This window comes from Microtus pennsylvanicus, chromosome 9 (assembly GCF_037038515.1).
Source record: "Microtus pennsylvanicus isolate mMicPen1 chromosome 9, mMicPen1.hap1, whole genome shotgun sequence".
In the NCBI taxonomy this organism is placed as follows: Eukaryota; Metazoa; Chordata; class Mammalia; order Rodentia; family Cricetidae; genus Microtus; species Microtus pennsylvanicus.
Genome location: NC_134587.1, coordinates 23,324,967 through 23,350,874, shown reverse-complemented (window position 1 = coordinate 23,350,874; position 25,908 = coordinate 23,324,967). Strand labels below are relative to the sequence as shown.

At 44.3% G+C, this 25,908-nt stretch overlaps 1 protein-coding gene across 4 annotated transcripts in view; it reads left to right on the top strand.

Moving 5' to 3' along the window:
• The first annotated feature begins 6,555 nt into the window (after window positions 1-6,555).
• Gpd2 (glycerol-3-phosphate dehydrogenase 2) overlaps window positions 6,556-25,908 on the top strand; it is a 134,857-nt gene continuing 115,504 nt past the window's right edge. Inside the window, exon 1 of one of the 4 annotated variants that reach the window (XM_075985180.1) lies at window positions 6,556-6,899. The gene's annotated coding sequence lies outside the window, so the exon portion shown is untranslated. Of the gene's footprint in view, window positions 6,900-7,244; window positions 7,524-25,908 lie in introns of those variants that run through there. The other 3 variants (XM_075985181.1, XM_075985178.1, XM_075985179.1) reach the window with 3 other exon arrangements.

The window sequence follows — 25,908 nt, the reverse complement described above, 5'->3', positions numbered from 1 at the left end:
AGTTAATTAATCAAGTTGTTTTTGTGTGCAGTTCTAGGGACGAAGCCCAGGTCCTTACTCCTGCTATGCAAACAATCCACCATTGAGTGAATAATACTCCCAGTCCTCTTCATCTTCACAGTCTGTGATCAAGTTTATGTTAAGCTTTGATCTGCTGCGTTTTAAATGACGTTGGGTGACATAAAGTCTTCCTACACAGAACTGAGGGAATCTCCAATTCCCAGGGCAACTTGTCCTAGGCTCAGTTACCCACTTCATGGAGATGACAACGGACTGCCCTGAGCCCAGTTCTCCACTTCAGAAAATGCTTTCACCCTGCTCTCTGCATGAATTTCCTGAGATATTTCTGCTTACTCGCCAGCTTCCTGGAGCTACTGAAGTAGAAGGCTGTGTTCCAGAGAAAACAGGATTTGGGTTAGCTCATCAGCATTTGCAAAGGCTTGTTGTCAATGCTGTCCTGAGACCTAGAAACATGGCTTGAGCCTGCTCACGGAGGGAGAACACATTTCCCTTCCCTCCCAAGGCCTCCAAATCGAGGCAAGTTTTTTGCTGCCACGTTATATTGATGCTTTAAACTTTTATTTTAAGAACACTTTCCCAGATTCCTATAAAATGGGCATAAAACCACAAGTGCCCATCTTAAAATATATTTAGTATTTTATTTCATCTTTTCAAGGATCGTATATTTTCATTTGATTCCTGATCTTACCTCCTTATGAATTGACAGGGGGAGATTTGCTGTTGGATATTTTAGACATCTAAAACTCCGCTGTTAAGAATCCATGTGACAAGTAGGTGGGGACTTACTAGCTGAGTTCTTTGAATCTTAAGGTCTCAAAGAGATTGGCCCCATCCGCGGAAGGATGAAGCATTTCCCTGTATAGGGCTGTTAATCTTTCAGTGATGCTGTGTCTTTTTTTGTATTTGGATGCAGTAAGCCTGCCTTTGTTTAGTTTTTAGTTAGCTTCTTGGTGTTGTCAACTCCTACACATAATAGGTGAGATTATAAGGGCACATGGATTAAAATCCACTAAACAATGTGTGGAAGTGAGATGTGAATATACAGAGCCCTAGGATAGAGGGTCTCAACAGGATGCTCAACCTAGAGTCCGAATGAGGGTTAGGGAGATAGATCAGGCCAGATAGGTCCTTGCTACATAGCTGGACACTTGAGTTGGTCCCCCAGAACCCACAGAAAGGTGAAAGGACAAGGTGCTAATAAAGTTGTCCTCTGACATCAGATACATGATATGGTATACACACCCCATCACACACACACACACACACTACCACCACCACCACCACTACGAACAACAACAACAATAAAAAAAAGTATTAGAATGACTGTAGTTTAGTACTCTTCCCAAGTCCTCAAAGCACACATCCAATGGCTTTTCTGGTGTTTTACATACATTATCACATTCAGTCCTGTTTTTGGCTGTTTGGTCCTTGGGTTGGGGTGGCATGTTTACCTATAGTTTACTCATTTGTCACAAATGAACCAAACAAAACCAAAAAGAACCACAAAGTTAACCTAAGATTTAAAGAGTATTTGCTGGGCGTGGTGGTGCCCATTTTCATCCCAGGATTGAGGAGTCCGAAGTAGGCATATCTTTGTGAGTTCAAAAACCAGCTTGGCCTTCAGAGTAAACTCTAGACCAACCTGTCTCAGAAAACAAAACAAAAGAAAGGAAAAAATTACCTGCAAGGCTAGGGCTAGAGCTTACTGACAAAGCACTTGCTTCATAAGCATAATGGTCCAGGTTTTATCCTCAACACTCTCAATGATAATAATAATAACTATTATTATTATAATTATAGCAATGATAACAAATAAACAAAAATAAAGATTATGTATGTTTTACTAAAGAGTAGTGTCTGGTATAGAGTAAACAGCACATGACTGGTTCCTATTAACATCTGTCACTGATGAGGATACCATGTACAGAAGCAGACCATGGGTGAAGATGTACCGGAGGCTCACACGGTGTTCTAATACTACCCAGTTTCTCCCTTTCACTCTTATTTCTGTTCAGCTAATAATACGGTTTCAAGGAAGTTATTTAAGTTTACTGCTGCACCTTAGTAAAACAGAAGTTGGGAGGCCGATGCCATCTGTGGTTCTTTCTACTTCTAATATTTAATAAATTTTATTGTGGGCGTTGATGAACAGTGAACATGCTTGGTAAGGGGGAAAAAAACTGTTTCTCTGAAAATGAACAAGATCTAATGTAGCCATATACAGCCATGCTGTGGGTGTCCTAAATGCAGGTCCCCAAACTGTAACAAAGCAGCAAACAAACTTACAAGTGCATGAAAGAAACATCTGGAAAGCTGAGGGAAAACCCGAGTAAGTCCCAATGGGTTTGTTTACTTTTTAGTTAAATTAAAAAAAAATAATAACTGTTTCTGGAGGCCCACATGCTGGGCTCTGAAGGAAACCGTTGTCTGGGGTACGGAGCAGGAACTGCAAATAGGCTTTTGTGACATTCACTAGCTTTTCACTTGCCTGTGACAGGATCCGGTGGATGACTGGAAGTGTTAGTCACTGTTCTCCTTACTGTGGCGAAATATTTGACAACAGTAACTTTAGGAAGGAAGGGTGTTTTTGTGGCCCACAGGTTGAGGCGAGCCCATCATGGAGGGTAGTGGGGAGGCGTGGATGGGGGAGCAGCTCTAGCTGTGACTCCAGGAGCAGGGGCCACTGTCCAGGCAGGAAGCTCAGGGAGCGATGGCGGTGCTCAGCATGCTAAGCCCATAGGCAGATGCTGCTGCTGGACGATAGCCCTGGCTCTCTCTTATTTTGACTTTTTAAAATTGAGACAGAGTCTGGCTCAGCTTTTCAGATGAGCCTTTTATTCTCTTTGGAGTTCAGGCAGGTCTTGAACTAGTGTTCTTCCTGCTGCAGCCTTCCAAGTAGCTGGAACTACAGGCTTATGCCTGTTTTCTTAGGAGTACAAGCAAAGTTAGGTGGCACCAAAGTTGTTTGACACCGGCAATCTGTAAGTCAGAAAATGCAGCTGCTTTCCAAATGCTTAGTCATGCTTATGATGGCAAGTAGTCCTTCAGACTTTTATAGCCCCAAGATAATGTTCTTCAGGACTGCCTTTGCTCCAATAACAGCTTCACATTTTTCAATTTGGTAAGGATCCAGACCTCTTTCCCAACACCCACTTTGTTCCCCATCCCTAAACTCACTTTTTTGGTTTGAATTCCATGATCAAAAAGTAGCAGCAGCAAGCATCTGATGTTAAAAGAAAAGTACTCTTATTATTATTATTATTGCTTTTAGTTATGTATAATTGTGTGTGTCTGTATGTGGGTATATACACATGGATGTAGATCCTCAGAGGCCAGAGATGTTGAATTTCTTGGAGCTGGAGTCACAGAGGGTTGTGAGCTGCTATCTGGGTGCTGGAAATTGAGCGATGGTCCTCTGGAAAAAGTAAATTAATAGATTTTCTATACCTTGATGGTAGGTTTCTCTTGTGACACAGAAAGCCATTTCAGGCTGAATTGAAAAAAGTAAAAGAACAGGTTTAGTTTGAGCCAAACAACTCCCGAGTGAATTCTCCAGCCCCAGGGACTGAGGCATGAGAAGTCACTGCCTGAACTAAAGCAAGGAGCCTCAATACCCTGTAGGTGAGGGGTGATGACGTCATGTCCTCCACAAGCTGGGTTTGTGCCCAAGTATGACATGCTTTAGGCAAGGACTGGGCCATGGGCAACTTCAGGGGAGGAGCCACTGCAGCCTCTAAGAATACAGAACTGGGCTTTTTGGAAGCTTTGCTGGTACCCTCAGAGAGGGCGGGGCTTGAAGGGAGAAATGGGGCTTTCTGGGTCAAGAAGGAGTGAGTTGGAGATTTCCAGCCAAACACAAATATTCTTAACTACGGAGCCATCTCTTGAGCCACTTTTTAATTTTTTTAAAAAAACTTAAAATAAAAATGTTATTTGTAAGTTTATTGTAAAAATTAATTTCAAAGGGCAATTCCTAAACCAACGAGTGTCCTCTCATTCCCTATGCAATTTCTTTCTTTATGACAAGAACTTGCTGAGGCCTTTGGAAAGCTGTGCTCCTCTTAGATATTCCGATCCCCAAGCCAATTCTTCCCGTGGAGTTTTTTTTTTTTTTTTTTATCACAATAAAAGCAAGACATCTGGGCAGAGACAGGAATGTTGAACAAATGCCCAATCTGTCATTTACAAACAGCAGCCTTAAAATGGCTTTAAAGCATTACATGTTAGACGGAGAAGGGAAAGATGCCTTTATATTATATAAGGTATTCCTCCCAGAAATATTTGATGGAGCCGGGTGTGGTGGCATATGCCTTGAACCTCACACTCAGAGGCAGAGGCAGTAAGCTCTCTGTGAGTTGGAGGTCTACCTGGACCATGCAGTGAGTTCTAGGACAGCCAGAACTGTAGAGAGACCCAGTCTCAAAAATAAATAAACAAGAATACTCTTTGATTTTATGAGTTTCTGTGAGATTTTAAAGTTATCTTAAACCTGTACATTTAAAAATTATCTGGCATGGCATTTGCTTTAAAAATTATAGTGCCCCTCTCCCCTCCTCCGCACTCCTCCCCCCCCCAGCTATTCCTCACTGTAGCTCTGGCTGTCCAGGAACTTGCTATGCTGGTCTTGAACTCATAGCTTTCCTCTGTCTCTATCTGCAGACAGAACAAAGCTGTTCAGTTTTGTTTTTGATCATGCTCTAAGTTAGTTGGGGCCTGAACAATCATTTTCGTTCATGGAAATATCTGCCGCAGAACATTTTGCTCTTGGATTTTACTGGTTGAGACGAGATGTGATACACACACACAGACACACACACACACAGACACACACACACACAGACACACAGACAGACACACACACACACACACACACACACACACACACACGAAGAATGCTGAAATGCTTTGGTTTTGACAACAGAATGTGGGCTGTTCAGGATTGCTTCCTGGCTCGCGGCTCTCACCTACACACCTTTTCCCTTTGGGTTCTTGGAATCCTACTGGATACTTACTATGCTGATCTTTATCATTTTGAGGCCAGTGTTTGTCAAGTGCAATGCTACCCAGTGCTTCTGACTTTTTTCTACAGCCTCTCTCATCTGAGTCAGGCCCAGGGTCTGAAGGGAGCTCAGTTTGAGGTTTCCTGAGAGCAGAAGGCCGGGTTGGGGGGGGAAGGGGGGAGGGGGGCGTGGTAGTTAACAAGGAGACAAGGACTTAGTAGGGCCTGAAACAAACTGTTCACGCAAGCATTCATTTAAAATCAACAAACATTTAAATAGCTATTATAGGCCTCAGAGTACAAAAGTGAATGATGGGGCGTTTCCCATATCCAGGAACTGAACTCTTCTAGGTGAATTGGTGGGAAGAAAAGCCAGTATGGGAGGGACCTGATTTCAACCTAGTTCTTTGTGAGAAACCCATTGAACTTCTAAGTAACTGTTTGGGATCTGAAAAACAAAACAAACCCCCACCCCAAGCCAAAGTCATTGGTTTACTTAGAGGATTCTCAAACCAGAATAATCTAGGACTGAGCTACTGAACGCAGGCTCTCAACCACTAGGGTGAAGCTGGATCTGGGGGAGGGCTGGTTAGTGCTGGTGTTCAACCTCAGGTAAGTCTCCCGCGCAGACAATTTGCATTTCTGCCAAGTTCTCAGATGATGCTGTACCGAGGCACGAGAGCTGTACTGTGAAAAACATATTTTTAAATGCTAAAGATTTCCAGGCTCCAACTCCAAACTCATTCAGTGGCACAGGGATAGAAGCTTCACAATGAGAGTTGTTACCCTTAACATTTTATCATGTCCAAATTTTATCATGTCCAAGGTGGGGAATCATTGGATTGTCTCCAGAGACTGTGGTGGGCTCCCGGAAGTTACTAGGAATCTGTGGCCCCACACATTTCTACGAGGAATTCTTTAGTGTTTAAGAATACTAAATAAAGGTTGGCGTTGTTGGCCCAGGGCTTTAATCCCAGCACTTGGGAGGCAGAGGCAGGCGGATTTCTGTGAGTTCGAGATCAGCCTGGTCTACAAGAGCTAGTTCCAGGACAGGCTCCAAAACCACAGAGAAACCCTGTCTCGAAAAACAAAAACAACAACAACAACAAAAAAAAAAAACAAAAAAAAAAAAAGAAAGGATGGGCGTTGGTGGCCCAGGGCTTTAATCCTAGCACTTGGGAGGCAGAGGCAGGAAGGAGTTCCAGGCCCAACACGGTCTACAGACTGAGCTCCAAGAGAAACCCTGTCTCGAAAAACCATATATATACACATATATACAATTGATTACTAAACACTGTTACACTTTCCCTCAAACTAATTTGGCTGCTTTATTTGAGGAGCTTTTCAGATCAGTCCCTCTATATTTTTCTAACACCACGGTGGGTGGAAACACTTAAATCTCATGATTTAAAGCCTCAACAAAGTGGGGTCTTTCGGAACCCAACCTAACCCCTCTTTGGGTACCATTGGGTTTGCCTAACCCTTGTAGTAGCAACAAGTGAGCTGGGCATGCTCAGTGGGCAGGGTCGGGTTGGGAGGGGGTGCAAGTGGGAAGCCTGTGGCTCCGCAGCCAGGGCTCTCCGCCTCCCCCAACCTGTACGAGGGCTGGGCCCTGTTGGGCCAGTGCTCAGCATCCCACCCCTGCTGACCGGGCTTGGTCTTCTCCCAGGGTCACTGTGCTATAACATTCAGGCCTGGGGTCAAGAGGCCTGGAGCGGCCGCAGAACGCGCTGGGGTAGCCGGGCCGAGAGCTGCAGGCCCTGTCCCCAGGGTCCCCCGACTCCTAGACGCCTTTCTAGGCCCAGGGAAGCCTGGCGACTGAGAGGTGCGGTGGGGGAGGGGGGAGCGCCGGATCTGGGGACGCGCGACGCGTGATCAGGTAAGGCAACCCCGGCGGGCAGCAGGCGGGCGAACATCCTCCTCCCCGGGCAGATGGCGGGGGTGGGGGTGGGGGGGTGGCCAGCGTGGGGAGGGACAGGAACCCGACACCCCGCCGGCTTCCCGGGCCTAGCTCAGCCATCTCGTCTTCCCTCCAGCTGGCGTGGAGTGGCGGGGTGTGGAGTCCCTCTCCGCCCCGGCGCAGAGCAGGATCGATCACCCCGGGGCGGGGAGGGCAGGGCCAGCTCACGTCCCCGCGAGGCCCAGAGCGCGAGTCTGCAGCCGCCCTTCCCCGCCCGCGGCTCGCACACCCGCTTGCACTTCCGCGTTTCCCCGCCGGGCCGAGGAGCCCAGGCCCGCGGTGTCGCGGCGCACGCGGTGGCGGAGTCGCAGGGTCATCCCCCGGGGAGGCGGAGGCGCACGAGGTGGGAGGAGGAAGTGTCCGGGAGGGGCGTCGGCGGGCGGGTCGGGTTACCGTGGCCCCGCCTGACCCGGTGACATCCCGGCGCGCTCGCCGCGAGCCCAGGGCCACTCTGGTTCTCAGCGAGGCCGACTCCGCCCTGGCTGGAGGATCCTGGCGCCCCTGCCCACCCGCTGTCCCCTCGCGCGTGAGGACTGATCTCAGGTGTGTGCGTCCTGGCCACCCGCTTCTCCTCCGCCCTGGCTTCTAGGAGAAAGTGGTCCCTTTTTCTGAGCACCCTGACTCGGACTCTGTGGGGCTGAGGTGTGGCGGAGGTGGAGGTGGTGGTGGCGGGAAACTGGGGGAGGCTTGAGACTTTCTTCTCGGTCAGGGCTAGACGAGGCTGGAATACCTTTGTGATCCACTTTCCCTACGAAGAGGTAGGGAGTCTGCACATCAGTGAAACTTTATGCAAACTTTTCACTTGCGAACGCGGCTCCTCCGGTGAGGAGGATTGCTGTTTCCTTCTGTGGTGAGGGTCGGAGACCCTTCTGGAGGAGGGAGGAGGCTTTCTTTGAGAAACTCAATTGCCAGGGTGTGACTGGACTAGGAGGAAACGCACCGTGTACACCAGCAACAGCTTCCACTCTCCACAAGGCAACTGCTTCTAGTTAAAGAAAGTTTGCGGAGTGCGGTGGCTCAAAGGGTCTTAGCAGATAGTGGTCCCGAGACCTTCCTTCTCCCCTTGCGGAGATACAGGTACCCCTGAAACAGCTTTTCTCCACCGACACAAGTTCTTCCAAAATCTCATTGACAGGCTCATCCAAGTGACACAACCCGTAAATATCCCAGGAGGTTGCTACAGAAACAGCCAATAGTTAAATTTGTCAATTTGTACAAATGGGTGCGAGAAGGAAGTTGGTAAATTAATGTCCTCGTTGCTTAAAACAAAACTTTGTAATTTGCATATATTCCAAAGTTTAGCGCCTCAGAGTTTCCCTTTTGAAGGTGGAAAGTACTGGCGATGGCCACCCTGGGACCAGGGACGACTCAGTCACTATTGATCAGATCACGAAGCCTGGATGCCATTGCCCAATGGCATTGTGCTGTCTCGGGGGCCTTAATGATTAGTGTGTTGAAACCTCCCCATGTTTCTCATAGGGACATTAGTCAAATGACCATACTTCCCTTATTTTAGCAGTTTAACCCTTCACCCCAGTGAGTAATGGGTGAGAAGAGAGACAAAATCGTTAGAACTCTGTGTTCAGAGAGGTCACATAGTCAGTTTATAAAGTCATTCTAGACACCAGGGGAAGGCAATTGCGTGGTTCTGTTAATGAGCAAAACAGAGCTAGCAGTTCTCAATGGGTGTTGTGCCTTCTTGCTTAGGTCTTGTAATTAATATTTATAGGGCAATCACGATTTGATGACCACTCTGGATAAATCACGATGCCAAACTGATATAATTCTTACATAATCCTATGTGGTTATTTTATTTACGTCCGGTGCAGCTCCAGGATGTAAGCTTTGACTTGGGTATGGTGTGTCTTAGACATTTTGAGATCTCTAGGACCTGGAACGGCCACTGACTTCTACTAAGCTCTCACAAATGCTTTCTCAAGCACTGACTAACCTGGAACAATGTATCAGAATCTAAGAAACAGATTTTTTTTGGCCTGAGGGAACATATTGAAACTCATTAAGTGTCACAAGCAACCATGGGTAATAATGTAGAGCAGAACTACAATCCCTGGGAATATGCTCCAGAGGCAATCTGTTTCTGAAATGTTAGTTTCCTTCCTCCTTTTTTTTTTTTGTATTGAAAAAGCAGATTTTGGGGAAAGAATACAGCTAGGCAGGTAATTTAGTTCTCTCATGGTAAGCATGAATTATCCAGAATTTCCCCCTTTAGTTGGGGCAGTAGGAGGAGCGCTAGTGGCAGCTGTGGTTATTAACAATTCCCAGACCATCATCTAATTGCTTTTCTTTAGATTTGGAACATGTTGATGTTTTCTGAAGCTTGATTCTTTGTGTTCCCCAGCGCAAAAACAATTCTTCAGAAGGCACCAGAAATTGCATAGGTAGTACATTCGGCTTTTTTTCTTTTCGTTTTGGTTTTTTTTTGAGACAGGGTTTCTCTGTAGCTTTGGAGCCTGTTCTTGTAGATCAGGCTGTTCTCAAACTCACAGAGATCCGCCTACCTCTGCCTCCCAAGTGCTGGGATTAAAGGCCTGTGCCACCACCGCCTGGCTACATTTGGTTTCTTAAAGGAAGTTTTATGCAGTTTGTGTGTAGGATTATGTAGCAATAAATAGTAGATAAAGCAAAATTACTGTTAGCTGTTTTTTTTATTAATGTATGGAGTTTGTTTAGTGGGAGAAAACATGCATTCAGGTGCCCCCTGACATTTTAACCAGCTACCTATGTAACTATGGTCCCACGAAAGTCTTGCCGAGTGAGATGGAAACCACCTAAGTTTATGCAAATCCTGTGATGTTTCTCAGAATGATAGACCACCTAATGAGAAATTTCTCAGGAGTTATTCCTGATCCTACAGATGACTGTAGATGGCTCAACTCTTTAGAGACAAGTTGATATTGCAGAGAGTACCATTGATAACAGGCTTAAAACCGCCTAAAGACAAACAAGATGATCATTTTAGGAGGTAGGATTGGTCCAGACTTAAGTCTGGAAGTCATGGAAATCCTCCCTGCCTCAACCTCTGGAATACTAAGATTATAAGAAGGTGTTATCACTCATGGCTTTGAAACAGGTTTTAAATGCTCATGAAAACACTTGGCTAATTCGACTACATTGAGAAAAGAAGAACATATACAGGTAGTATTATAGGAAGAGGAAATGTTACTTCTGTGAATTGCAAAGGACATACTTTATTGTGTTTATGCGCCTTGTTTTTGAATTGTTGACAAGATGAATAAAACATATATAACGATTGGCTGGTGATCACATTGATCTTTTATGGAGAAAGAAAAGAGCCAAGATGGTTGCAAGCCAGGAAATGCCTGAAAGCTTTAGGATAGACCTCTTCCTTTATTACAGTGGTTCTCAGTGATGTTCCTTATATTGTGGTAACCCCCAACTATAAATTATTTTGTTGCTGTTTCATAGCTGTAATTTTGTTACTGTTATGTATAATAATGTAAATATTTGATATGCTACCCTGTGAAGGTTTTGATCCACACACAGCTTGAGAAACGCTGCTTTGTTATACAGCCAGAGAGATGTCTCAGAGTCACCGGAGAGAGAAAGCAAGAGATGCTGGTGGAGTGGAGTGGAGTGTTATATGCATGTAATTCCAGGACGTGGGAGGCAGAGGCAGGCAGACTTCTGTGAGTTTGAGGCCAGCCTGGGGAGGTTCAGGACAGCTAAAGCTGCATAGTAGTGAGACCCTTTCTTGAAAAAAACAAAGGAAAACAAAATACCCAGAGATGCTGACGGAAGGAAGCTAATGGTTTGAGGGAATACCTGAGGAGTGTAGCTAGTGATTGTGACCAGTTTGTTTTGAATTCTAACTGGAGTCTCTCAGTGAATGTGACTGTTATTATTTATTATCATTTGCTTGTTTTCTAGCCCTTTTGTCTTTTGTTAGTGACTTCTACTTTTCTGTTTCACTCATTGTATGTGATATCATGTATCATCTGTGTTATTTATTTATAGAGACAAGATCTCAGTTTATAACCCTGGATGGCCTGAAACTAGCTATGTAGACCAGGCTAGCCCAGTGCTCACAGCGATCCACCCCACTCTGCCTTATCTGTACGCTTACTTCCCATTTTTCAGTTAAGAGTTTTGTTCTGATTCTTGCAATATCAGATTTGCTATTTGTGCAGGAAAGCATGGTTTGTGATATTGATAGGTGAAGCCTTGGTTAGCTCATTAAAATTGATGTGAAGAAATAGCTAATAAGCAATTTTAATTCTTCTTAATTCTTATTTATTCTCAGATATTTTGAAATAATGAAAACAGGAGGTGGGTGTGGTGGTATACACATTTAATGCCACCACTCAAGAGACTGGCGTTCAAGGCCACCCGTCTTAACAAACAGAGCAGGAAAAGAAGAGGCACAGAGTCTCCCTGTTTCTGACCCAGGAAGTTCCAAGTTTGTTTTAAGTTCTAAGATTCTTGGAATCTCTGGGCTGAGTACACTTTTGTGAATTCATGAGATTGCTAATGAGTCCGTAGACAGCGCCAGGGATAGGAGCTGAGTGTCTCGTAGTTAATAGCTTCAGGGATGGGAGCGGAGTGCAGGAGGCTTTGAGGTCAGAGTTGAAACTTCCGTCTCACCTTGCCTGTGGAGGACCAAGAGGCTAGAGATAATCAGGAACAGCCTGTGGTCTGACCATCTTGCCTACATATAAAGCCTTCATAAAACGCTAAGTTACTTGATTTGGAAAAATCGGAGTTTCCGAATATTTGAAGGGTGAGAAGACCTGAGAGGGAGGGAAACTCCTTGGCCCTGTTCCCAAACTGCACTGTGCACTTTATTCCCTGTTCATATATCCGGAATGAATCTCACTATTGTAGCCTTGGCTGCCCTGGAACTTGCTCTGTAGGTCAGGCTGGTCTGGAATTTAAAGAGATCTCCCTGACTCTGCTGGGATCAAAGGCATGCAACACCACGCCCAGTTCATTTTCATTCTTTATGCTGTCTTTACAGTAGACTTATAAACGCCTTTCTCTGAATCTGAGTTATCATAGCCTGTTACTAAACCTGAGACGGGGTGGGGATCCTAGACTTGAAGGTAAATTGGCAGAAGTGTTGGTAACCTGGGAAACCGATTGTGTGACCACTGTCTAAAGTGCTTTTGTGTGTGTTTCGGGGAGGCGGTAGTTTGTGGATCTGAACCCCTAACTGATGAAGGCTGTGCTATCGGAATTGGAGTTAAATTATAGGACTTGTTGGTTGGTGTTCTTGCGGAACTGGAAGAACAATTCATGTAAACAAACAAACAAACAAAAACCCTATACACTTGGTGTCAGAAGTGCTTTGAGTAGAGGGGCAGTGTTCTTGTTCATCTGGAGTAACAATCTGACATTACTTGGAGAATCTCTTAGCTGTTCAGGAAGATGTAAACACTAATTTATTTCTGAACAGTGAGCTACTGTAATAGTGTGGGTACCTTTTGAGCAATGACTTTAGACTTCTCAAACTTTCTGTTCTTCAGATAGTGATGTCTTGTGGATACTCTTATCTTTGACTGACCACATATGCAATTTTATGACTGATTTTACTTGGCAGGGAAAGGAGACCTCAAACCTGTAACAGAGAGGCCAGTTTCTGAAAGATGAGATTTAAGGAAGCTGGTGGTGTTGGGCAAGATTGTCTCTGCCTAAGATTTGGTGAGAGTACTCACAGACTTAGAGAAACTTGAGTGTTACAACTGGAATTATTCCCTTGTTTTTGCTGGTGGTCACCAGGGCCTAGTGGAAATTATATACATGTGAAGAGGGAACATTATGTTCAATGAAAAGAGATTCGGAAACATCTGGCTAAGATTTTATGCTATTATATGCCAATATAACCCAATAATCTTCTAAATATATTTCAAAGTGACAAAAACAATAGTTTAGAGTACCAGGTTCTCAAGGTCCTTTTCCTTTGATTTAAACTGAATAAATAAAGGATGTTATGTTTCATTGTAGTACAGTCAGAAGTGCTTTTGATGTTCTCCTCTCTGTTCCACCCTTCCTGGCCTTCTCCTGTGCTGTGGGATCAGGTCTAAGCATTTGTCTTGGAGGTCAGGAAACATCCAGCTTTGCTCCTGGGTTCTGCCTCTCTCCTTGGGTCCTGTCAAAGTGGGTGTTAGCTAGAATTCTTTAAGCCTACGTATTTCTACAGCTGTGTCTTGCTGTGCTCTTCCATCTTCACCCGTTTTTGGTTTTTGTTTTTTCGAGACTAGGTTTCTCTTTGTAGCTCTGGCTGTCATGGAAATCACTTCGTAGACCAGGCTGGTCTTGAACTCAGAGATCCTCCTGCCTCTGCCGCCAAAGTGCTGGGATTAAAGATGTGTGCCACCAGTATGACAGATAACAGATTTATAGACCTCAGGTGTCTTACCCAAGTGCCTTGCAGGACACAGACCAAATACTGTTGGATATATGATCCTCTCATAGCTTACTTACTTGCAGGACACAGACCAAATACTGTTGGATATATGATCCTCTCATAGCTTACTCATTTAAGAGTAAACTTTACTTATTTAAGAAGTAAGCAGTTGGTTTGAGCTGGGTGTGATTGGGCAGCGGATGACACGTACTAGCTACATTTCAGATAATTAGCTCAATTGGATATTATAAGCGTTATCGTTAAACGCCTTCTCTTTTCCCCTACACATTTGGCAGTTTCTAGGATATTTGCAAAGAGGCAATTGCATCAGTCAAACTGATATTCTAAAAGCAATCCCTCAAAAAAATTACTGAAAGATTCTATAAACCAGGAGGACACATGATTCCTATCTCTGTCAGCGCTACTGAGGCTTGGAGGCTCCTTTACTTCACTGGTTTCCCTGTTCCTCACCTCCCTACCTAATCAAGTTTCTTAGGAAAACAAAATCCTAACTGAGTGGGTTGTGTCCATGTATAAGCACTTGGGACTTTGGGAAAGGGGTGTGGGAGATTTACATAGGTCAAAGCCTGAGCTACTTAGACCCTGTTTGAAAAAATAAAAACAAGGAGGACATGATAGCCCATCTTTTTTGTCTCAGCACTTTAGGTAAAGTGAGAACTCTTTGAGTTCTAGGCTAGCCTGGGCTACATAGTTACATAGTGAGTTTCAGGACAGCCAGGTGTGGAGAGACCTGGTCTCAAAACAAAAAACCAAGGCCAACAAAATGAAAACAGAAAAAAAGCCACAACAAAAACTAAAAGCCACTGAAGAATCTGGCAAATTCTAAGGAGGTAGTTGTTAAAAGCTTGTCACCATTATCAAATAAAGTTTCTGGTCCTTTCATTTTAAAAGCTAGTTATTTTTGTTTTTATTCATGTGTGTGAGGGTATGTCCTGCATGTTTGGGTGTCCATGGGAGCCAGAAAAGGGCATTGGATCCTCTGGAGCTGGAGTTACAACCATCCAACATGGGTGCTGGGAAACCCAAGTTGGGGTCTCTGCAAGAGCAAGGAAGGGCTCTTAATTACTGAGCCTTCTTTCCAGCCTCCAAGTTCTCTGGATTCTAAGGAACCAAAAACTCAAGGACCATTTATGTAGGAGGTCAAAGGTGACCCCGAGGGGAGGCTTTTGCTTCTGAGCACCACTGACATGGTTTTGCCCAGTCTCTGAACCTTGTGGTTTCCCTCTATTCAGGGAGGTAGCTTAGACTTCAGGAATTTGAAGCCCGCAGAAAACATAAAGTGGTATTACTCCTATCCTGTTTACTAGGAAGCCAGTCTTGCCAATGGTGCTGTTTACTGTTGACCCTCGCCTGACTTTCTTTATTGTGTGCACTTAAGAGATCCTGTCTCTAGCCTTTGGGGATGTGGCTTCCCTTCCACATGAAGCTATATGCCCTGCTGCTTCCTCTAGGCCTATGCTCACAGGGGTCATCTGTTTTTTTTTTTAATTAAAATTTTTCTTTTATGTGCATTGGTGTTTTGCCTGCATGTATATCTGTGTGAGGATGTTGGATCCCTGGAACTGGAGTTACAGTTGTGAGCTGCAATGTGGGTGCTGGGAATTGAATCCAGGTCCTCTGGAAGAACCACTGAGCCATTTCTCCAGCCCCCATATGGATAATCTTAAATATATTTCTATCTATTTTTTCACTTTTTAAAAGCATTCTTGTTAACATTAACCTGTACTTCCATTCCAACTCACCATTAAGTATCTGAGATACATGTGTACCACTCACGCTGCCAGATTCACAGCATATTAAAATAAAAGGGATGCAGAGATTTCACCCAATTGTAGCTTTTACTATTAATAAAAGTAATACAGCCTTTGGGAGGTTGAGATGCGAGGATCACAGTGAGTTCCAGGCAACCACTAACCACGGTACTCCTCCTTAGCCCTTGGCCCTGGTGAGACATTTTTATTGTTCACTCTGTATCTATTGTTTCTTCCAGCAGCAGGGAATCCTGTTGTACTGATGATTAAGGGAGATCAGAGAAATCCAGTTACTCATTCAAAGTCACACAGCTTCTTTCTGGTTCAGCAGAGACTCTGGAAATCTTCGTGAAGGAAGTTATGAAGAGATAATCCTATGCCCATTTATTTCCTTGCCCTTTTCCTGCCTTTTCTCTTGGAGATAGGAATGTGGTTTAGGTTGGCCCTTATCACTAGGTGGCCTAAGCTAGACTTGAACTCTTGGCTCTCCTGTTTCAGCTTTCGGAGTGCTGAGATTACAGGCATGCATATACCTAGCTCTCCTCTTCTTCTTCTTCTTCTTCTTCTTCTTCTTCTTCTTCTTCTTCTTCTTCTTCTTCTTCTTCTTCTTCTTCTTCTTCTTCTTCTTCCTCCTCCTCCTCCTCCTCCTCCTCCTCCTCCTCCTCCTCCTCCTTCTTCTTCTTCTTTTTTGGTAAGGTGTTTCCTGATTTTTGCTCCTTTGATTTCTGCTGCTCCTTCCATTGAACTTCACCTTTCAGCACTTAACGCTTGTTAACACTTCACCTGGTGACTCAGTAGCTGCCTCTGGACTTGACTTCAGGAACCTATGACTTGTGACAAAGTCCTTGAATCTGATGACTGTCTGAACAGCCTGCACCCTAGCATCCATCTGTTTTGTACTCTCACATCTGGGCTGCTGACTGCCTTGGGGACAGGGAACATAATCATGCAAGTCAGGGGCACATGCCAATTTGTTTCCCTACCTTACTTAGGAGCCACGTCTTTCACTTGACTGTTAGCCTCTTTCTCCATTTCTTCCCTGTATTTTCTGAAGACAAGGTCTCGACCTATAAATCGTGCTGGCCTTGAATTTACCCTTCTCTTGCCTCCAGATTCCTTTCTTGCTACAGCTCTCCCAAACTTTGAGCATCATCGAGCCTTTCATCCCACTCATGCATTTCTTTTGCAAAAGATGCTCGTTAGTGGTTAGAGCAAGACTAAACTGCAGTTACAGAGAGATCTGAAAATAGACCCAAGCTCACAGACACATTCATTTCTTTTTCACGTGTTGTTTTGGGCATGGCTTTCTGCCCTTTGTCCAGACACTTGGTCCTTCTGTTTATGATGTGGAACTTCCTTCTAGCTTCGTTTTTAACGCCATCTAGCTAGTGGAAACTGAAAGGGAAGAGACACTTCCACCCTCCCAGCGTGGTGTACTCAAGTGAATGTGTGAGCTCCGCTCAGGATGGCTTGGTTGGAAATCCGATACAGAATCTTATTTCCTCCAGCAGGGCAGTGGCGGCACGTGCCTTCAAGCACAGCCCTTGGGAGGCAGAGGCAGCCAGATCTCAGTGAGTTCAAGGCCAGCCTGATCTATAGAGCAAGTTCCAGGACAGTCAGGGCTACCCAGAAAAAAACCCATCTTGAAAAACCATAAAAAAAGAGATTGCCAGTATCTTCTATATAGGAGCCCAAGAAGATGGGAATAGAGGTCTTTAAATGATACCTTTTTCATACGATCTGCCATCTTATACCAGTAATACAGAGATAGCGTGAAAACTGTCAATATTTTCCTCTCCATCTCTTCTTGCACCTGAACCTAGGTTCTCTATCAGCATCCAGCTTTGAGCCACCCAAGGTCATACTTTTCCTGTTATTATCTGTATTATTTTTACTGTGGTATGGTCTGTCCTATGTAGACCAGGCTGGACTTGAGCTCAGAGATCCACTTGCCACTGCCTCTTGAATGCTTCGGTTAAAAACATGCATTCCCTTCAGTTACTTTGTGAAAATTCTCCCTGCTCACATTTAATTTTTATTACGAAGTGAAAGACTATTGGGAGTGGTGGCGCATGACCTCAGAAGGCAGAGGCAGGCGGGTCTCTGTGAGTTTGAGGCCAGCCTTGGTCTACATAATGAGTTTAAGGTCAGGCAGGCTACATAGTGAGACCCTGTCTCTAAAAAAACAACAGAAAATTACTTTTATTATTATCTTTCTGCAAGACAGGGATTTGCCGAGTAGCTCAGATCCACTCTAACACAATGGTCTTGCTTTAGCCTCTGGTGGCCGGGGTTATGGACAGATACAACCATACAGGCCAGCTCATGTGTATCATAAATATTTACAAGAAGGCCCAGCACAGACAAGACCAAACTATAACCATGCAGTCACCCACACAGCCAGCTACACGCTCACTTCCTGCCTTTAAGCTGAGCTTTGTAAAAGTATGCTTTGACCGTTTTGCTAACTTTCTTGCCTTCCACTCTATGCTTTTTGGAGACCTGGGTCCAATCACAGGTAAATCTATTTCCGTCAGGTTTATTGGGGTCCTGACTGGCAAGCCAGTGAGTTTTTATCTCTTACTTTTGAAACTTCTGTATTCTGCTCAGTCTCTCCCGGATGAAACTGAACTCACCAGGTTGCTGTGACAACTTGCTTCCCTTTGGAGTCTTCCTCTGGCTGTGTGCAGGTTGTCTCCCGGACTTATTCTTAGTTCCCTGGCTTTTCTCTGCGGTTACTCGTTTCACCTGATTTGTCGCTGTTCTCCATTTGGGTGATTTTCAGAGTAGCATCTCGGGCCACACCTCTGGGGAACCGGGAGCTGACATCAGTGGCTACTCCCACATTGATGTGTGTCCTGCAATCCGATGAAGACTACCCCTTCCTGCTTTGGGCTGTTTCACTGCTCACCACCTATGTGATCTATTCATTAAATTTATCAGTCTAATGCATGCTGGCCATTTCCCCACAAATTGGGACTATAGTGGTCTACAGATCACTATCTACTCCTGTAGAATTTAGATTTTAGTGGACGGGGAAGGGCTGATTGTTACTAAATGAAGAATGGGCATTTGAGATGGCAAGTGCTCTGTGATTATTGCAGGTTTGTCTGACTCCGGAGAGCATGTCTCAAAAGCTGACATTTTCCTTGAGTCCTGAAAGACCAGATCTCTGTGTGCAAAGATGAGTATCAAAGTCTTCCAGGCAGAGGGGACAGGTGGCATCAAAATTCTAAGTGTAACCAGATATGGTGGCCTCACGCCTTTAATCCCAGCACTAGGAAGGCAGAGGCAGTTCAATGTCATCCTGGCTAAAAAGCAAGTTCCAGGCCAGCCAGAGCTACATAATGAGATCCTGCCTCAAACAAACAAACAACAAACAAGTAAGTAAAAAAGCCAAAGTGTGTGCACCAACACGCCCTTCTCATAGAATTGGGCCAATGTTCCCTTCTCATAGATTTGGGGCTGAAGTGATATCTCAGGGTTAAGAGCTCTGATTGCTCTTGCAGAGGACTTGAGTACATGGTGGCCCACAGCCGTCTACAACTAGATTAGGATGTGAGCATCTATAGTGTGTCTGTATGAAAATTTTCATAACATTCAAGAGAAACTTCTTAAAGTCTTCGAGGCCAGATTAAGGCTTAATTCAAGTTACAATGCTTCAGTTGCATCTGAGAATGATTGCATGCAGACCATTAAAGTGACGCAGCGCAGAATAGTGTCTCTCAGATGAGCATGGTTGTTCGTGCTGGCAATCCCAGAACCTGGGAGCCGAGGCAGGATGACTGCCCTAAGTTTGAAGCCAGCTTGGGGGACATAGTGAGCTCCAGGCCAGGCTTGGGTACAGAAGGAAACCTTGTTTCACAACAACATGAACAAAAAGACAAAAGTCTTTTTTGTTTCTTAAAAGAGATAGTTCCAGGACAGGAACCAAAAGCTACGGAGAAACCCTGTCTCGAAAATAAAAAAAAAAAGACTAAATTAAAATTATTTAAAAGCTTAATCTTCTTTGACATGAGGTTATCTTCTACCCACGAAGTAGTTAACTATTGTCAGTTAGAGCTGGGCTGCTTGGAAAGGTCATGACCTTTATGATATAGACTGTCAGCTTGCCAAGAACCAATGGTGGGTGGTAGTGATTCCATTGAGACTGAGTACTATCAGAGTCTGCTCTGACTGTTCAAAGTAGACAGACTTTTGGAATAAGGGGAAGACACTGAGAGAGGATCTCAGTTAAAATTCTATTTTAGTTGTTCAACTGAGAAATTACCATGTGGACAAGCATTGTGTTAAAGGCGGGAAGAAATAGACAGATTTAGGAGATGTTTCTGAAATAGATTGGTGACTAAATACGATAGTAGATTGAAAAGAAGAATCAAAATAAAGGGTTCATTTTTTACTTGAACATCTACGCTAATTACTGAGAAAATGAGAATTTGGAGGGAAACAGGTTTGCTGGTAGGCAAAAAGCATTGATTGGTGTGTGAGGTGTGTATTAGACATTTCATACAGCTGGGCAAATAGAATTTGGAGAGATTGAAAGGCATTTGGTCTGAACAGACAAGTTTTTTTCCCCCTACAGAGGTTATACTTGATACTACATGGGGTTTCCTATAGACAATGTTCAGATAGAGAAGGGGTCAGTGATCAGTTGTTACATAGGAGACTTGCCATTGGCTAGGAGGGAAACCAGGAGAATGTGATCATGCTGAAGACAAGAGCAAAAAGATGGTTTTGCGTCAATTGTAGAGATTGCACTTGGTGAAATAGTTTGTTTTTGATTTTGACTGATGTGTGGAGAAGCTGGGTCAAAGCTTACTGGGTTGAGTTGTGGATGTGTAGACGGTGCTTTCAGGAAACTCAAGAAATGTGAGGAAAAACAAAGAGAATCAAATAGTTCTTGAAAGGAGATATTGTAGAGGGAAGTTCGTTAAAGCAGCGGACAGTGGGATGAGTGTCCGGTGATGACAGTTGGAGAGAGTGCTGGACAATAGTAGGAATAAAATTGCTAAAGAGTAAGAAAAGGAGGAGACTTGAGGTAAAATGGAGGGCTTGGTCCTTGTCAGAAACAGGATGCTTGGATACTTGGAAACAGGGTACTCTCACGGCAAGGGAGGACCATAGAGAGGATGGGTAAGGGATGATGGGGCAGATCTTGGGTGGGGTGGATGGAGTTGTCCTTCTTTACAGCCTACCCTTTCCCTGAGATGATGTTCCTGGAGTCTGGAGGGCTGAGCAGGGATTTGACATGGAGCTCTTTGGCCAATGAGCATTTCCCGTTCGATATTTAGGGTTCATGGTTTTAAGTTGAGAGCATCTGTGGTTGTGGTTTTGTCCAGGTTGTTTGTTCAGTTATTTGGGTGAAGGCCTTGAGAAGACAGATTGATGAGATTCATCAGTTGGAGGAGTTTAGGTAAAGAGGAAGAAGGGCGCGTGCATGAAAGAAGTTAAAACAATAAACTTTTGTCTTAAGCTAAACATTGTGAGAATTGACTGCGAATAAAACAAAAAGTGAATGGTTTTGGGAACCAGTCACAACTGCCATGTGGAAATTAAAACACTAAACCAAGGAGATGAGCTGAGAAGGGGGCGGTGATGCTCACACCCGCTGCTGTGAAGGAGAAGGCTCGGGAGCTGGCGCAAAGAACCCTCATGCTTAAAGCAGGGCTATGAGAATGAGACCGAATCAGAGAAAAGGTCATCAGAGGTCAGGGGCTCGAGGGTTGGAGCCTCCAGATAAATATACACAAAGCAAAGTCTAGAAAAGAAATAGGTGCTGATGAGGGGTAGACGGGTAGATGATGTCATCAGTGATGAGGGGTAGACGGGTAGATGATGTCATCAGTGATGAGGGGTAGACGGGTAGATGGCTGCAAGGAGAAATAGTAAGAGGGAAAGAGGAAGCAATGCTTTGTTTTTTATTTTTTTAATTGTGCAGCATGTCTGTTTTAAAGAATACTAGAACTTAAAAAATATAAGAGCAACCAAGTTTCATGTTTTGTATGATTGGCAAATGGTCGTTTTGTTTTTGAGACTGTGATATAATTACAACATTTCTTCCTCCCCTGTCATTCTTCCAAACCATCTCTTGCTCTCCTTAAAATTCATGGTCTTTCTTTCTTTTTTTCTTAATTGTTATTGCATGAATATATGCATACACATATATTCCTAAATATAAAGGAGGTAAAGTTTAATACTATAAACTTCATTTTTTTTTTTGAGACAGGGTTTCTCTGTAGCTTTGGAGTCTGTCCTGAAACTCGCTCTGTAGGTCATGCTGTCCATGAACTCAGAGATCTGTCTGTCTCTGCCTCCTGAGTGCTGAGATTAAAGGCAGTCGCCACCACCGCCTGACCTTTTTATGTGACCCAGTCTGGCCTGGAATATACAATCTCCTACTTCAGCCTTTGAGCACTGAGATTATAGGTATGTGCTAGGTAAGCATATCAAGGGCCAACTGCCACAACCTACACCTGCCAGTACCAAGGCCAGCCTGAGCTACATGCATAGTAAATAGCAGGCCAGCTAGGGTTCCAGGAAATGCTGTCTCAAAAACAACAACAAAGAAAAAAAGAGAAAAAAAAATATAGAGAAAACATTGGAAGGTGAGGTTGGGAGATTTGGGGGATATGAGCAGGGCTGTTAACTAAAAGTATTTAAAAACTCAAGTGCAATGGAAACAGACCAGCCTCTTGGGAAGTGAGATACTAACTCTATCACTTCATTACAGGAAAGACCAGGAAAGGGACTCACCAAAATTGGCTCAGACATTTTAGTACAGTCATTCCTGTTTTATTGGCTGAAATATTAGACCCCAGTGTGAGAATAAAGCAACACACCCTTATTTGGATGCTGCGAAGGGAGGGCATTGATTGATGCATCAACTTTCAAAATTAAGGATAAATCTCACTTCCTTAGTAATCTTAGCGTTTATGCTGGAAAAGGAGCATTGAGAGATGAGAACATGATAGAGTTTCGAGGGGTAGATTCTGAGGTCCAGAGGACAGAGTGAGCTTGGGAAAATGAGGCAGTAGGTAGGTGTCACCACACCCAGCTGTGCCCTTCTAGTTCATCTTCTGGTGATGCTTCAGAGAATGGGGCAGTTAGTAAAAGGGGCTGCCTTTTGCCTTGAGCCTTCCCAATCCTCCCGGGTGTGTGGTGAGACTTTGTATTGTGGAAACCGACTAGAATGACCTTCATAACACAGTATGGAGCTATATACTCCACTGCCTATAATTTGTCTTCTGTGCAAAGTTCAAATTCCATTGACTTCACCTGTATCCTATGAGATAAGTAATAGCTACCCCACCTGGCTTATTTCTTCTCATCTCCTTCTCAGCTGTGATTGCTCTATTACTCACGAGTCCTGCCTAGGTAACCATGCTGGACTTCTACCTCATTCTAATCTTGTTTACCTTTGAGGACAGGGTGCTTCCCAGCCAGAAGTCCTTCTTCAGGTAGGTTGGCCAGACTTGGCTAGAGCTAAGATGTCTGCCAGAGGCCACAACCTCTAGCTTTATTATAGTCCCACCTGCATGGTAAATGATGCATCCTTCAGTGCCTGACCTTGCCAGGTGTCATGTTGGCCACTGGATGTAACATAAAAAGAATAAAAATAGATGTCAGTGTTAGGACAGTTCTACCCATTCCTAAAGGAAAGAAATTAGGCCTTCTCTTTCCTAGCTGGCTCCCTCTCTCATGTCCTTTACATCATAGCTGTGAGCACTATCTTTACTTTTATAATTTCTCACACAGTATCTCATAGTCCAGGCTAGCTTTGAATTCACTCTGTAGTCAAGGTTGTCCTGGACTGCTGAGTTTATTGTCTCTCTTTCCTAAGTGCATACACTCTCCAGATTTTGCTTAGACTCCTGTTTTTTAGCTCTTTTTTTCTTCTCATGGGCTAAGGAGGATCTGTTGAAAGCAATGATGAGCGCAGGAAATACTTGGTACCTGAGTGTGACCAAGGTGGTTAAGATGGAAAGCTAACGATCCATGTTCTGCCTCACTCGCTGGTGTCTTTGCTTTGGGCTGAGTTGTAATCATTAACTTCTTCAGTTATATAGCCTAATGAACACAAATGTGACTTTCTGATGTGTGTAAGTATAATTGATTGGGCTGTTTCCACTGTCCACTTGATCTTGCTGATAGTGTGTAGAACTTTCTGGAGACTTGCTTCAACGTCCAGTTCCTTTAAGGTCTCTTTAAATGTCAGTTTCCTTGTCCCACACGAACAAATAATTACGTCTGTATTCCCAAGGTTTGAGATAATGTAAGGCAGATACCAGCAATGCGAATGCCCTGAGTCACCGTGAAGCACAAGAGCAGCCGTGAGTCACTGCTCAGCACAGGTGGACCAGGAGTGACAGTAAAGGGGAGGCGCACGGCTTGGGGCTGGCCCAGGGGTGCAGGCTGAATGGTAGGGAGGGGATGACAGGAAACTGGCCAGTGGGACTGCTGGCCCGAAGTTGGCATGCTCTGAATGAGTGAGCGAGAAAGACCCATTTTGACACTCGGGAACAGATTGTTCCCAGGTAATCCCTGTAAGAGTAATCAGTTGTGGTGCGTGTCTTCATATTCTGAGTGGTGTATGTCTTCAGCGTCTGAGGTCAGCGTATCACTTTTAAGGCAATGCGTTCCTAAGAAATACCCTGGTTTCTTTAAAAAGATGAACTTACAAAGCTAAGTGTTTTGGTGTAGCTTTTTGGTCTTATATTAGTGTTTCCCCCCCCGCCCCCCCGCAATAGAGATGGGGTCCAGAGCTATGACAAAGCCAAAAGCAACTCCACAGTTTCTCTGAACTGAATGAAAAATAAGTACCCAAAAAAACTGTTCTGAAGAAAGGACGAAAAAGCCACACTTGGGTACATTGTCCTGGTGGATTAACCCTGTTGGGTTAATTCAGGACACAAACCTTTGATCAGGGTTCTTACAGGAGAATGCTTTCAGTCCGTGCCTACTGACAGTGTTGGAGGTACGGCCACTGGACTTCACGTGATTGGAGCCTGACCTGAGGGAGAGTCAGCTCCCTCTCTGTGACTTCTGCAACCAGCAACCTGTGGCCCAGATCTGCGGTGGGTCCTGGGCTTTGTAGGGAGTTATGACAGGACACTCCACAAATAACAGCGTCTCTGCTCTATTTGAGTTTGCTTTGGACAGTGATGTTAGAGACAAGTGAGAGGAGGCCTACTGGCTGTTTTACCAGTGAAGCGGCAGGATTTATCTGAGAGTGTTAAGTGTACCTGGGCCAGGGCAGGTGCTGAGTAGGCCAACGCTAGGTTGTAGCTCAGAGAAGGCAGATTGCTGCTGTTGCTCCCATCTCTCCCTATAGACTTGCATAGTGGCCCCTGCACTGGGAAGGTACGGGAATGTGAGGGAGAGCTTCTTGTAAGTCTTCTATATCACGGGGCGAGTTTGGCAGGTATGCTTCACCCTGCTTACATAATCTCAAACTCTGTATCTTTGGATGCAGATGAGATTTTATAGACGAGGTAACTAAGCTCACTGTCACACAGCCTGTGTCTGAGTTGGGCTGAAGGACTGCTGGCGTCTCGTGTGTGGTAAATGTTTTCCTACAATGGATGTTACACCGAACTGGACAGTGGTGTCGGGTGAATATGCCGTACCGCCCTGAATGTGCCCAATCAGTGTGACTAGCAGGAACCTGGATGCACCCAGAGAAAAGACTATGTCTCGCAAACAAGTAGTAGATTGCTACTGGCAGGGTAGAAAGCAAGGCTGAGTTCATTCCAGGAGAGACTCTGACTTCTGCGAGCTTCCTTTGTGACTTAGTACAGTGGGGCCCCTGTGTGAGCAGTCCACCTATGAGATTCTAGACTCTGGTAGCCTGCAGTCTACACCACAGCGGCAGAAATGAGAGATCCTGCCTTAACAAGATAGAAGGTGAGAACCAACTCCTGAAAATTGTCCACTGACCCCTGAATACATCCTGTTGATATGTATATGTGTATATTCGCATACACACATCACACACATACACACATCACATACACACATACATAAGTTAAACGCAGGGGTGGTTTTAAATAAGTAGCTTTAAGTAACTAGTTTAAATAGTTTCTGTGCCCAATGCTTAAGGCCAATTCATCTTAGCTGGGGTGGATACTCTAGGATCCTGAGAAAAAGGCAGATACTTCTGTAATGTTCTCTAGTCCCTGTCCCCAGATTCCGAATAAATTGCAAAGGGGAAACATCTTTCTCCTTTCTCTGTGTGGTTCTTGACTCGTTTTTCTTAAAGACAAGAACCATTGTGTAATAGGAAAATTCCCCAAGTCAGATGACTTGGGACTGGGTCAGTTGTCAGCTGTCCATCTCAGGCTTCTCTTGGAGCACTTGGTTGCCATGTACACCAGTTTTCTTATTGCAAGAATAACACAATCATTATGAAGATATTAAAAATTACGTATACAAGGAAGAAAATTAAAAAAATGACTAAACGTTACTAGTCAAAGATGAGAATTTAAAATCTGGGGGATTTCCTTTTCGGGTAAGCATATGTACATCAGCTTCAACAGAAATTTGTAAGCACACACCCTTTTTAATTTTTTTTTTTTGAATCAAGGTCATGGTAAGTAATTGTGACTGTCCTGGAACTTGTTATATAGACTAGGCTCACCTAGAATTGGCAGTGATCCTCATGCCTCTGCCTTCTGAGTGCTGGGATTATAGGCATATATGTCATAACCATGTTGAGTCTGGTCACTGTTTTATGTACTGTTGTGCTTTTCATAACTAGTTTTCTACATTCTCA